Raw genomic sequence first — 12,269 nt, 5'->3', positions numbered from 1 at the left:
TATGTCACTACAACACGCATCTACATCATTGGTACTATGGTGCTCTAATACATGTCAAAACGTACAAAATCACCACTTATATTTTCTAGACTTTTCATAAATTATGCTTGCCCAGGTATAATGATATTATTCCTCAATATTTTTTGTTCATTAATCCGGAAACTACTCGTGACCTCAAAGTTTTGAATATTTGGCCGTTACCAACTTTTGTCGGTAATACTGGGAAAGGGTAATTCTTTCATGGAAGGTAATCCAGCACAACCTAACCCAACAATCACGTGATAATTGCCCTAACAATCACGTGATGATAGCCCCCCCCCCCACACTTCTGGATTCGACAACCCCTTAGGAACAGCGCTCTAAGTGACCAAACTATAAAATCTTTTTTTTTGATAACTGGAATGTAACGTCCTATTTAAAGTGTAGGTTCCTTTATTTACCCATTTCCTCCGTATATTGGCATTTGTTTTTTGTTTTTGTCATTCTGAGATCTGATCCCCTCTTCCTTGGGAAAACAAACGACAATATACGAAGGTAATAAATCATGGGTAAATAAATGGAAGATAAATGGTAGATCTAGCCATATTTTACTATAACATCAGATTTAAAAAAAAAAAGAGATTGACAACGAAGGTTGAGTCTGAAATCAACGTAACAATGCGTTTTCCTTCCTGATTTATGTATCAATAATATATTATATTTCTGTCAACAAACACAACTAAGCAACTTATTTGTTTTACATTACAGTCTTACAGAATCACTGGCAATCCATTCAGTGGAAGAGGACAGGAATTTATCTATGACGTACTCGGTTTGACGTACACTTTTACCAATGGGACCAAGATCAATGGTAAGCCTGCTTAGACTACATTTTAATACTATAAATGAAATATTTGTAGGTTTACACGAGTTACTTGAATAACGTTATTCAAACGTATGTCACCGAAAAACTGGCCAGGGTCTTGTTGGTATGATCATTCACTATGAGAGAGATTAATCAGAGTGATATTTGTACACCAGTCATTGTCACGTTACAAGACTGAAGGAAGGGGGGGGGGGGTTAATTTAAGTAGATACGATAGTATCCATGGCCAGCATTCTGTTAAGTTTTCATACTGGGAGTGGGGTGGGGATGAGGGCTCTCTATTTTCCTAGCTACAATACTAATCTCCTATTTTCCAGCCTGTCATTCCATATCCTGGAATTTTTAACAAAGCAGGTTTCTATTGAATACGTTTGTTGTGTGGGTGGATAAAATTTCAATTCTATTAATATTATCGTCAACATTTCTATACCTATATGAATATATATATAGTTCATATATATAATTAAATTGCGTCATTTAGACAATGTACTCATTATGAATGACTAAGATTGAGTACTGTTACTACCTAGATCATCTTATATCATAGACAGGAAAAAAATGAAAAATGAACTAAGTCCTTGTAATACATAAAAGCTGTGCACTGACAGTGAAACAATAAATGAATTTCATGAAAATTAGTTTCCTTGCTTTTACAGTAACTGACACGAAGGAAGATATTGGAGTATGGTTAGGAAGACAATCGTCTAGACGTTACCTCGGTGAAAATGTGATAGTGACCATCTCTGATGATTGGAAGAATTATACCTGGGGTGGAGAGGTAAATGTAATATATATTTTGATAACAGTACACTATATAGTGGTAGTAATAACACCCAATTCTCCATGACATGTATAACGTTAACACTTGTGTACCTTATACAAGCCAAACTGAATACATTCGAGGGAATATCGTAAATAAAAACAATGTGCGACTACGTCATTTATCCGTCCTGTGATGCTAAAAGTAATAGTCAAATAGATATTTGGTCTATGGTCAAGATCTATGGTCAAACACGAACAACAGGAAGTTCATGGTTAACATCAAAATAGCTACATGAATTGCGAACAACGGCTAGGCTAGTTTCATATAATTGCTGCATTTCTCTATGCTTAAAGGACCCATACATTTTCACTAATTTTACACCATCTATCTAAAATAGAATTATACAATTTGGAAATCGGCCAGAAAAGGCCGCCTATACTCCGGGATGAGGCATTCTGGGAAACAAACACATGTGTTTCACATTCTTGAACCGATAACCTGAGCAATTACTCGGGCAATGGTTGAAGTCTTGAAGAGACGTAGCAATACTAACTTTGTGTCTCTAAATGTCTCTCCCCGATGTGCAGTAGGGCCTTTAATTCTGTGATAGATTTGTGAATTTTTAAAACTCTAGTTTAGAAAGGTCGTTCAATGCAGGATTGATGACAATGACTGTTCTAGGTATGTAGACATAAGGAAATGCAGCTATATGAGATAATACCATCCTCTGCTTTGTTCCCCTTTAACGTCTATGCTTATATTATACCATGTTTCAGGTCTCACAACCATTTGCTGCTCTGCAACTTACTCTTGTTGGCACAGCACACATTCTGGCAAACACAACTGTTAAGGTGTACTACCAGAACAGCCTTAGAAACACCAGTGAGAGGATATACACAGCAACTGTCAAGATAAATGGTACATCGTTCGATGTATTCGTCCCAGAACATGAAATCTGGTATAATGGAAATTATACATTTAACTTTGACTTGCCAGCAGGTGAGTGACCTCAGAAATGGAAAGAAGCATGGTTTGTTTGTTTGTTTGTTTGTTTGTTTGTTTGTTTGTAATACACATGATACAATTCATCTGGTTGACCGTTGTTATTTACAAGTAAAACGGAATATGATGTGCAAATGTAGTTATACACTGACGCATGCCCGCACATACACTCGCTCACACACACACACACACACACACACACACACACAAAACACACACACACACATACACATACATACATACATACATACATACATACATACATACATACATACATACATACATACATACATACATACATTCTCGTCTGATAATGGAATGAATAACAGCAAGTATTAAAATATGACAACAACTATTACGCTATTCTAGTATAATGATAACATAAATGCTCCATAAATTAACAACTGTATCGATAATAAAGAGAAGACTATTGAAAGAACCTGAAAAGAACCTAACATTACTAAGCCAGTTATTCAATTTATAAATCAATGTATTGATAAATGACAAGCAATATTTCATCATTACAGATATTCAGACCAACTTTACTGTGGGTATAGCTCAGCACAGATGTGACTATTGGAGTGATGATGAAGGACGATGGAGACAAGATGTATGCCGGGTAAGATAACATAAATACTTATATATAATTGAATACACAAATAATTCCCTTTTATTGGATACTGGAAATCAATCACGGTATGAAATTAAGCAAATACTTATTTGTATATTTATATTTCACTTTTCCCCGGTCTAACTGAAATAATTTAAAATACACAATTTAAAATACACAATTTAATTAAATGAAGTTGAACAGTATATATGAAAGTTCTGATCAAACTGTTATCTTGCCATTGTTGGCGATGACACAGTTTAAGATGTCATTTGTGTGTGTGTGTGTGTGTGTGTGTGTGTGTGTGTGTGTGTGTGTGTGTGTGTGTGTGCGTGCGCGCGCGCATGCTTGCGCGTGTATTTTATTTTTCACGTGCGAATGAAATATCATTACAAGTGTAAGTCTCAATACTTTATTCTGAGACGTTTAAATGGTAAATGTTTTGTTTTTCCTTGTAGGTGTCTCCAAGATCTAACAACAATGCCACTCTGTGTCTGTGTAATCGTCTGACTTAATGTTACCACGTGACGATATTGGTTCTATGACACTGGGAATACGGATTAGACGGTTGAAATCAACACTTTATTGGATATAGTGGACACTATGCTATCCCCCACCCATCCACACACCCCCACACACACACACGTATACATACATACATACATACATACATACATACATACATACATACATACATACATACATACATACACACATACACACATGTATGCATACCAATCTGATTAAAATCTGATGTTAGATAGGCTGGTTTTCCTGTATTTACCTTTATTCCATTGTTATTCTAATAGGAAAGGCGTTCGCCCAGGAAAAAAAAAACTCACGTAAAAGACGCAATAACGATGGAATAAAGGTAAATACAGGAATACCAGCCTATCTAACATCAGATTTTAATCAGATTGGTATGCATACATACATACATACATACATACATACATACATACATTGCATTTATCATACGTAAGACCTACCTACCTACCCAATTACCTACATATCTAAATACATTGATAATTACACATTATGCACTACGGAATATTACTAATTACAGAGAAGACAGCAGTTTATAATTATCCAATTATTTTTTGGATTTGTTAGATCTTTTAAATATCCTAGTTTGTTACATAAGTGTTTGACAATATTTATGGTATAAGGCTTACACTATTATTGCGTTAATATTTTATGATTGTATGACTCAGTTCAGGTAAAAGTATCACAAGAACTGTACAGAGAGTCAGTTAAAGAATCTAATGTATAAGATCTTTGGATAATGTAATTTATGTAAATAAGGAGAGTCAACCTAGAGTACTGAGTGCAGAATTAAAACCTGACATAACTTATGTTACTGAGTATACTGTGTATCATCAAACTGTTTAAATGTTTATTATCATAATTAATTGTATGATAGATACATAACATTATCAAGTTAGATAACAGTATGGTAACTGGCTGACAACACAATGTTATTATGAGTGTGTTATTTTGATTAATTGTAGACTAGTATTTTAAAGTGTGAACTTGACATTTAAGTGAAAAATTTCAAAGAATACCACGTTTGTTATATTATTACATAGAAGTGTTTCTCAACATATTTTACACCAGTTTGATCATTTTTTTGTCAGTTCAAGATTCTAATATGTATAAACTTTGAATGATGCAATATGAATAATTCAATATAAGTTGCATGTATATAAATAAGGTAGTTGACCTAGAATATGGGATGCAAAGTGTTAAAATCTGACAAGTCTGGTATTATTGAATAAACATCACCAAACTGTTTAAATATTAATTACCATAATTAATTGTAAGGTGGATACATAACATTATCAAGTTAGATAACAGTATGGTAACAGACTGACAACACAATGTCACTATGAGTGTGTTATTTTGATTAATTGTAGACTATTATTTTAAAGTGTGAACTTGACATTTAAATGAATAACTTCAAAGTACAAAGTTTGTTGCATAGAAGTGTTTCACAACATATTTTGCATGTGTTTGATCATTTTATTGTATATATTGATATTACATTGATATTTGATAATTGTATTCCACTATACAATGTTATTATGAGTGTATCATTTGGATTAATTGTAGACTAATATTTTAAAGTGTGAAATCAACATTTAAATGAAGGTGTGTTATTTATTATTACATATATAGAAGTGTTTCTCATTTTTTTATAACAGTGATATCTTGACATATCACTGTTATAGCTAATAATTGTATACATAACATTGTCAAGTTGGATAACATCTTGGTAACAGGCTGACAACACAATGTTATTATGAGTATGTTATTTTGATTAATTGTAGACTAGTATTTTAAAGTGTGAACTTGACATTTAAATGAAGGTGTGTTATTTATTATTAAATAGACGTGTTTCTCAAAAATATTTTATCTTGACATATCACTGTTACAGCTAATAATGGTATTGACATTTGATAAGTTTACACACCAATACACACATACATAGATACATAGATACATACATGCATGCATACATACATACATACGTACATACATACATACATACATACATACATACATAGATACATAGATACAGACAGACATACATACATACATACATACATACATACATACATACATACATACACACATACATACATACATACATACATACATACATACATACATACATACATACATACATACATACATACATACATACAGACAGACAGACAGACATACATACATACATACATACATACATACATACATACATACACACACACACACATACATACATACATACATACATACATACATACATACACACATACGTACATACATACATACATACATAGATACATACATACATACATACATACATCATACATACATACATACATACACACACACATACATACATACATACATACATACATACACACATACATACATACATACATACATACATACATACATACATACATACATACATACATACATACATACATACATACATATACAATTTGTAATCGTAATGAAGATTGCATTTTACTATTATACAACAATATGTTTAAGATTATAGTTCATTACATAGATGTTAAACAATATTTTGTGTGCAATACTTATATTATTATTAAATTACTATTTTATTATTGTATGACACAGTTCTGACAAAAGTATTACGACATACATATACAGTCAGTTCAAGAATCTAATATATGACATCTCTGAATGGTGTAATTTAAATAATGTAATTTATGTAAATGAGGGGAGTTCATCTAGAGTATTGGATGCAAAGTGTTACAAAAACCTGACATGATTTGTGTTACTGAGTATACCGTATGTCATTGTAACTGTTTATATGTAAATTATCATAGTTCATTTTATGATATCGGGTATAGATACATTAGCTTTGCGTGAAGTATCAGTGAATTGTATACGTAATCTTTGATGAGAGAATTGGAGTTTGCATATATATTATAATAATACTAGGAAGCCAGGAACAGACTTCAAAATTCGGACTTTGGTCTTCATCAGAATTCGGACTTCAGACTTCGGACCTCGGATTTCGGACTTCGGACTTCGAACTTCCCTTCCCGGCTTTTGTATAATACCACTGAGAATGTTGACTGCCGAATTTAGCTTTACCATATCATGCTTTGTTCATCAGGTCAAGAACAAAACGTATAAGTATTATATTATCTAGCAGGGAAACTAACACGTTCTACTAGCAAACTGTCATTAATAGCTTGGTGCCGTGACAGCAACTTGAGAGATTCTGATTAGACATAAATAATATGATACCCTGGAAGACATGCATAGTTAATCGTCTTGCTTGGAAATGAACGGGGTGGGGGGGGGGGGGGGGGTTAGGAGACCCCAAAAACTTTTCGTAACCTCCAACAATATCCCAGTCTCAAGCTAGAATTTAGAATTAAGTGATTGGGGGGGGGGGGGGTTCAGTCTGTTTTTGGTTTTACAGATAGGAGTCAGTGATTTTTTGTCGGCCCGATGGCAAAATCCACCCCTCCACAGGCTGGAGAAACTGACCAGTCCCTTATCATTTTGACCTATGAAGCATATCCTTAAGTTTCATAGAATTTTCATATCTATTTTGACAATTTGTAAGGTACCCCAGATTTAGTATTCTTGATTTTTAACTGAGATTGGATCTGAGTTTTCTTGAACAAAGTAAATGATTTGTAGTCACGAAAAGCATACTAATTGACTTAGTTTTCTGAACAAAGTAAATGATTTGTAGTCACGTAAAGCATACTATTTGACTTAGTTTTCTGTACTGTATTAATTTGATTACCAGTTTCTCAATATTTTTAAAGACTGAATTTTACTCTTCAATTATTGGATCCTACATCTCAATAACAATGAAGAATTTATAGTCACTATTTATCATATTTTATCAATATTATTGTCATTATATCGATATTTGTAACTGTGTCTACTAATAATAAAATGGTAGTGTTAATACCAAAATACTTGACTTGTATTTTATTCATTTAAACCAGGTGATATGGAGAGAGAGAGAGAGAGAGAGAGAGAGAGAGAGAGAGAGAGAGAGAGAGAGAGAGAGAGAGAGAGAGAGAGAGAGAGAGAGAGAGAGAGAGAGAGAGAGAGAGAGAGAGAGAGAGGGGAGAGAGAGAGAGAGGGGGGGAGAGAGAGAGAGAGAGAGAGAGAGAGAGAGAGAGAGAGAGAGATATCAACCTATTTTTAGTGGTCTGAGGCCCAAGGCAATGGCATTTTATAGCCACTGTGCAGTATGACGAAGTTCGCATGTCCAGAGAGGCGGACCATATCTAGGAAATAGACGAGCGACTGACTTCATAAAAACATGAACGTATTCTTAAAGAGATATTAATATATTGCATTTCAACTGTTTGTTCAATACAATATGTGGGCCATACTATCAAAGAAATGGAAACAAACATTCAATTGTCACAAATGTTGAAATCAATTGAAAGTTGTCTCGGTAGATAATATTCTAAGTCAGCCAATCATAGCATTAAGAATATGGAATTGATTGCCCTCGATATCTTTCCCGCCAGTGCGGGTAAAGATCAAGGAAGGAAAGCTGCTGGATTTTCCAAATATTTATCTCATTATGTACGCGTATGCTCAACTTATTTTCTTTCTGTTATTATTTTAATTAGTAGATGTATGCTACTTGCAAATCTCGTACCTTTGCACTGTGTGAGTTCTTTTACCTTATAGATTTTTCACGGTTTCATTTAATTTAATTCAAACTTCTTGAAAGAGATCGTTTTGGTGTGAAAGTAGTCGAAGATTTAAAGTCGTCGCTGTACTCATTCAAACAGAAACATTTTCAAGGAACTGAACACTACATCAAGGTTTATTTTTGAATGATTTAAACTGACCAGGATCAAGGGATATTGTATGTAACTAACAAAGAATACACAAAATCTAACGGCAAGAGTGACACAAGCACTGGTATGAAACTTCAAAGTTGTCAGGTCCATTGTTGGTGGCTAGGTAGCGATCTCTTCACTGACACACAGTAACATATGACCCAACCTATATTAATTCCATTCGAAGTATCGCAATTTCAATAATTAGTTATGCCAACCTTCACTAAGCAAACACATGCTAAATGTCAATATAAAAAATACCGCCAATGGCGTTGTAGCACAACTGCAGTTTTTAAAAATGTTTATCCATATGCTAGTCTATGTTGCTATGGGCGTGGTCTTGTTGCTAGGAAAATTTACATACATTTTTTGAATGTTTATTCAATTGTCTATTAAACCCAGTTGTTATCTTTGTGAAATACACCACCGTTTGGCTGTTGCTATGGGCGTGGTCATGGTTACTAGGGTATTTGCATACATTTTTTGAATGTTTATTCATCTGTCTTTCTATTCCTGTTGTTATCTTTGCAATATACGTGATTATTTGGCTGTTGTTATGGGCGTGGTCTTGTTGCTATGCAAATTTACATACATTTTTTGGATGTTTATTCAATTATCTATTAAACCCTATCGTTATCTTTGTGAAATACACCACCGTTTGGCTGTTGCTATGGGCGTGGTCATGGTTGCTAGGGTATTTGCATACATTTTTTGAATGTTTACTCACTTGCTTACCTGATGATGTTGTTATTTGACCAAAATATACTGCCATTTGGTTGTTGCTAAAGGGTGTGGTCATGGTTGCTAGGGCCAATTTTGTCAAAATGTTTTTAAGAAAATCTGCAGAATAACAGTTTCAGAAACATCTTGCCAAGTTTCAGACTAATTGACCAAGTACTTTTTGAGATATAAGTTTTTGACCAAAAATGAACATTTTTACACCTAATTTGCATATCACTCATGGAATCATGGTATGCTTAATATTTCTTCGTCCATACATCCCTAGATACATTCCCATTAAATTTCAGCCCAATCTGCTCAGTAGTTTTAGAATTAAAGATTTTTAACCAAAAAGACACATTTTTAGCCCTAATTTGCATATCACTGATGGAATCATCCCGTCATGAACAAATCTTACTTTACACCCCCTTAAGAATGTTCCCACCAAATTTCGCACCAATCTGCCCAGTAGTTTCTGAGTTTAAGTTTTTTGACCAAAAATCACATTTTTTGACCCAAATCACACACCTGTGATGCGATCATTTTGATTTGAACAATTTCCCAACTAGACACCCAAAGTAATGGACCCACCAAATATCGTGGCAATCGGTTCAGCGGTTTTTGACTTTAAGTTGTTTACACACACACACACACACACACATCCACACACACAGACAGACAGACGCTGGGCGATCCCTATAGCACTACTGAACAAGTTCAGTTGTGCTAAAAATGGTTACAATATGATTGAAATGTTAGAATAATAATCAATGTTGTAGTTATGATAACAATAATATATGGATATATGATGAAATATGATGAAATATTTATAAGCAATTTACTTCGACTTGTTTGCCTGTTCCTCACCTGTTAGTAGCTAATTAATATGTGTAAACATATTGAACTGTTTAAATGAGGTACTGTGTGAATATATGGCTTAATACATATATGGTTGGTTACAGTGACGTCATTTCTCGTCATCCACAATTGTCATCAATGACGATCATAAATGATGATACATTCTTTTACATATTAGGCAATCACGATATTTTAACTGATATTTCCAAATTCAATAAAGAAGATTTGAAATTTGGACGAAAAGCATGGTATGACGTTCGTTACCAGATATGTTTTACAGAAGACGAAAATATCAGACCAATATCCATCTAGTTTTAAACAATACAAAACGTTTCAGCTATTTTTGCAGCAATGTATTGAACTCAGTACCAACAGATGGGTAGACTGTAATGTTCTATCTTAAATTTCACTTACAATGTAATGATGTACAGATCGACATGGTTTTAAATATCACCATTTAAAGCTGACTCCGTGGGTTCCCTGTACTGTTCCGAATATATGCGTACACTATTGTAACTGTTTCGATACTTAGTGGTATGGTATACAAATTTATACACTGTACATGTACTATGAACATTCATATTTGTATTGATTAAGCAATTGTGATCAGCTGCAGAAGTGTGTATGTTTTAATAAGCCGACACGTCAATATAGCACAAGGGCACATACTTTTGGTCCAAAAAAATTCAAAAAGTTTCAACGATGCGGGTGGGGAGAGGCGGGGACCCTAGTTCTTCCAATAGTGTTCTATCAGAAGAAGAAGAATCTGTTCCATGAGAAATGGCATCTATCTTATTCAGTATACGATATGTGGGATGCAATGTGTTGGCCAAACTATCCACAAATTGACAAGATCGAAGAGACAAGGATCGGACCTAGCAGAGTAGCACAACATTTTAAATCTTTCAAACACAGCATAAGAATATGGAATTAATTAGGCAAAATAAAAAAAAAATGTTTTGTTTCCGATAACATGACTTCAGAAAATGGGGAAGATAGGGCGAATTTTTTAATTTGTAAAAATTATTTCAACCCAAAATAAGATATTCGTCGGTCACAATACTTCCATGAGAGTTTGATGAGGTGTAAAAGAAGTAAATGAAGATCATTGCAAGTTAAGTAAATGAACACTTTATGCAGACTCTTCTAATGTAGTCTAAAAAGACATAGTTTCTCTTAAAGTGGGAGATATTTATTAGGTACTAACAGATGAGGAATAGGCAAACACGTCGATGTAAAGTGCACATAATAAAAATATTACCGTATGCACTATACATTCATATATTATTGTTGTTATAACTACAGCGACGATTATTATTCTAACATTTCAATAATATTTTCATCGTTAGCGAATTGATAGTTAATCGACACCTGCTATTGTGAGTGAAAGTTTGCATAATTAATTATTGAAATTGAGATACTTTGAATGGGATTAATAGCATATAGAAGGCGGACCATATATTACTTTTTCTCAGTGAAGAGATCGCTACACAATTATCGACATCAACAATGGACCTGACCTGCTTGTTTTACTTTTGCCATTTGCTCTAGTGTATTCATTGTCATACGTAACTAAACAACATCCCTTGATACCCATGGTAAGTTTAAGTCATTAAAACAATGATGTAATTGTAACGTTCAGCTGCGCGACAGTATTACTTTTTACCTTGCACAGCAGTAAATGAGTACAAAGACGACTTTAAATCTTGGACTACTTTCACAACAAAACGATCTCTTTCAAGAAGTTTGAATTAAATTAAATGAAACCGTGACAAATCTATCAAGTAAAAGAACTCACACAAAGCAAAGGTACGAGATTTGCAAGTAGCATACGTATACTAGTAATTAGAATAATAACATAGAGAAAATAAGCTGAGAACATCATGAGATAAATGTTGATAATATTACATGATAAACATTGCTGCACATGGCTAGTTCATCTCTAAGATTCAGGCTTTAACCATGGTTATAAGCTGCAGCTTTCCTTCCTATTTCACTCGTGATCTGTACAATTGGCGGGAAATGCATCAATACCAATCAATTCCATATCCTTAATATTATGATTGACTTAAATGTTATAGA

Source organism: Glandiceps talaboti, chromosome 21 (genome assembly GCF_964340395.1).
Source record: "Glandiceps talaboti chromosome 21, keGlaTala1.1, whole genome shotgun sequence".
In the NCBI taxonomy this organism is placed as follows: Eukaryota; Metazoa; Hemichordata; class Enteropneusta; family Spengelidae; genus Glandiceps; species Glandiceps talaboti.
Note: the sequence above shows the minus strand (reverse complement) of the source record.